The sequence below is a fragment of the Callorhinus ursinus genome, unplaced genomic scaffold, assembly GCF_003265705.2.
Source record: "Callorhinus ursinus isolate GAN/ISIS: 27379988/994484 unplaced genomic scaffold, GSC_fseal_2.0 scaffold16, whole genome shotgun sequence".
Lineage (NCBI taxonomy): Eukaryota > Metazoa > Chordata > Mammalia > Carnivora > Otariidae > Callorhinus > Callorhinus ursinus.
In genome coordinates this window covers 14,125,659-14,129,295 of record NW_027397078.1, presented here as the reverse complement: position 1 = coordinate 14,129,295, position 3,637 = coordinate 14,125,659, and the positions used below count along the sequence as shown (strand labels likewise).

The following is a 3,637-nucleotide window of genomic DNA, read 5'->3' as shown; positions in this document are numbered from 1 at the left end:
AATCACTTTTTTTTTTAAGAATTTTATTTATTTATTTTTATTTTTGCAAGAGAGTGAGAGAGAGAGAAAGTGAGCAAGAGCAGCAGGGAGGGGCAAAGGGAGAAGCAGATTCCCCGCTGAGCAAGGAGCCCGATGCAGGGCTCGATCCCAGGATCCCGGAATCATGACCTGAGCCCAAGGCAGACACTTAACCAACTGAGCCACCGAGGCGCCCAACAATCACTTTCATACACTTCTAGTAGAAATTCAAAACCATACCACCTCTAAGATTTGATATTAGCAAATTATTAATTAGCTAAATTAAACAGACATTTACCCTTTGACCCAGAAATTTCACTTTTGGGATCTGCCCTGAAGATACACTCACAGAAATATTAAGTGACTAATGCACAAGGCTATTTACATCCCTACTATTTGCAAAAGCACAAAGGTTATACAAAAGAATGAAAAAACGTTATACCTCTTTGGGTACCTTTTGGGTAACAAAGGTGTAAGAATTCATACACACACTCATCCACATATACACACATATGTGCTAATACTTTCTAAAAGAAACAGTGAAGGGATAAACCAAGTATTACTTAGAAGAAATAGTAAACTTTAGATAGGAAGAAGACAAAAGAGAGGTGGTGGAAAGTACAAGAATGAAAGCTAGGTATTTTTTTAATGTGCCTTCTTTATAGTTTTGACCTTAGAACCTTGCTCATGTTTTATGTATTTAAAAGATAACATTAAATTTAAAAAGTGAGGCAATCCCTAAAATAAAAACCAAATTGAAACTCACTAATGTTACTTTATAATAAATTGGTAGCATAATGGCAAGGATATTTATCTTAGTTAATTTAAAAATACAATTTTGACTGAATATACTCATAAGTGAAACCAAAAATAAAGATCACTAAATCTTAAATTGCAGCTACTGGGCTTGTTATTAAGTTTAATGTTAGTATAATTTTAAAACTATTATAAGCATATACACATACTCCACTACACACAAAATAGATTACAGCATATACGTTATTATACTAATATCATTACGAACCAAGATTTTCAGCAAAAAAGACAAGATAAAGATACAAATCAAACAAATTAAATAAAATCCTATGATTGCCATTTAAATTTGGGAAATAAATTTTATGAATTTGTAGTTTATTTACTTACTTTTTTAGAAACTTTTTTTCTGCCAACTTTATATTCCATTTTCTATTTAAGAGACCATGGAAGAACAGCTTAAGACCACTCAGTGTTCACTCAGTGGCATGAGCAGAGCGGGGCTGCAGACCAGTCTTCAGTGGGGGTCGGGGGCTGCATGCTCCAGTCTTCCGTAGGGAACCGCTGGCAGGCACAGGGGGCACCTGCCTGCCTGCCTGCAGACACAGCTGCAACCTCAAGTTTAGTAGCAGTAAATTCAGGTGCTAAAGAGGTCCGCTCACCCTGAAATTCCTCCTGGTTCACAACCTTTTTAGCAGCAGTATACTCTTCAATTTCTTCAGGATTTCTGTTAAAGTAGAGATCACACAGGACCGTCGGAGAGTGCGCGTGGGAAATGGTGCCGCACATGCGCAGAATCTCCGGGCCCAGAATCCACCGACCGCATCTGACCCATGGAGCAGGTGCTTATTGTTGTTGTGTGAGGTGAATCTGCGTTACACAGACCAGTGGTAGGCAAGTTAACTTAAGACACCTCTTTCAGAGGCTAGCGGTCAGCCCTGGGATAGAGTAACTTCTGGAAGTCGCAGTTCCCGGAACGCTGCCTGGATCTGATTAGTAAAATTTCCAGGAGTGAAGTAGCCCGCAATAGAAGTGGCCCCGCTGGCAACTACAACTTAAAGCACAGGCCGCTGGCCAGTATTCTTGAAGGATATGAAACTGACATCAGCTGGATTTTCAGTAGCAACAGTGGCATGAACTGCCAAAAGACGATTCTCCCCGGTTCTCTTCAGATTTATGATACAGATGCCATCACTTTTCCTTTTGTAGATGGCCTGTTTCATTTGGAAGTCAAGGTTGGTGACACCTAAGTGGACTCCTGCTGCAAGGAATTTGAGGACATCCTTCGTCTTAATTTTCAGGACGCCACGAGGTCCAGACATAGTGAACGTTTCCCTTTCTGACAGGAACCTAGGACAATGCTGTATGGACTCGTAAGTAGCAGGAAAAGATAGAATTTATTTTTTCTTTTTAAAATAAATTAAATGTATATCTCTTAGGTCTCTACTAAAATACTCAAAAAACTGATAGCCCAGTAGAAAATGCAAACTTACCACCTAGATATAATTTCCAAATATTATTTTCCACAAAAAGGAACTAGCAGGGCTCCTTGAAGATATATCTGATTCTAAGCTGTGATCAAAAATATCCAAGGTGAGCCTAGTCATCTTGTCATTTCTGAAATGCTATACCTAAGCGCTATCACAGACTAGAAAAGGACACAGGAGGCAAGGTGAAGAGACCCCCATTAGCTGAAGATAGGACAATTTGAGGTTCACAAAGAAGAATAAATACTGAGATGTAACAAATCTATCAAAATTGGTAATTACACTTAACATAATTATATTTAATCCTTCATTGTTCATCTCTTGATATTTTACTTAGGTGAGCAGCTCATTATTCAGGAAATTCATACATAAGGTAAAACAATCAACGAGACTTGCACAGAACTACTTATGAAATATTCTTGCCAAAATAAAATAAACTGAATCAATTGGACATCTAGATCTAACAGTTACATGAAATTTTGATTAAAAAAACATGAGAATTTTAAACAAAATCAATAGTATATGAAAATACGATAAACCAAAGAATATGGAAGTTAGGAAATAATAAACACAGGATCAGAAATTTATGAAATTCAAAAAAAGAAATTTGTGAAATTCAAAACAAATACACAATGGAGAAAATCAACAAGATAAAAGTTGATTATTTTTAAACCATAAATAAAAACCACTGGTAAAATTATGAACAGCAACACATAAATAATTTGAGGGATGTAAAAGGGGGAAAAACAGTAAGTACAGATAAAATTCAGATTACAGGAAGAAAAAGCAATGAAGAATTTTATGACAATGAGCTTGAAAATGTAGACAAAATAGTCAATTTTCTGGAAAATAATGTTATAAAAATTGACTTATCACAATATTGTCTTATCACAAATAAATTGAATCAGTATTTTAAAATGTAGAACAATAACAAACACAAGAACACAAGGCCTAAGTGGTTTTCAGCCAAATTCTACCAAATTGCGAAGAAAAGATAAATCTAATCTTATACACACATTTTCAGAGAATACAGAAAAAAATAGATTACTCCGTAATTCATTTAATGATGAGACTTTAACATCAATAGCAAAACCTGACCATGGTAGACTGAGAAAGAGAAGGAAAAACTGGAAACCAAAGCACTCATTAACATAAATGCAAAGATCCTAAACACTATTAGCAAATTAAACCAAGCACTGTAAAATATATAATACATCGTGCCCAGTTGGGGTTTTTAAGAGCTTTTCAAATTTGTGTTTTCTTTTTTTAATATTTTATTTATTCATGAAAGAGAGAGAGAGAGGCAGAGGGAGAAGCAGACTCCCTGCCTAGCAGGGAGCCTGATGCGGGACTCGATCCCAGGACCCTGGGATCATGAC

General features: G+C 36.2%; 1 pseudogene; it reads right to left on the bottom strand.

The window, feature by feature from the left end:
- Positions 1-1,251: 1,251 nt before the first annotated feature.
- LOC112812941 (small ribosomal subunit protein uS2-like) lies at positions 1,252-2,093 on the bottom strand (annotated as a pseudogene).
- Between the last annotated feature and the right edge of the window lie 1,544 nt (positions 2,094-3,637).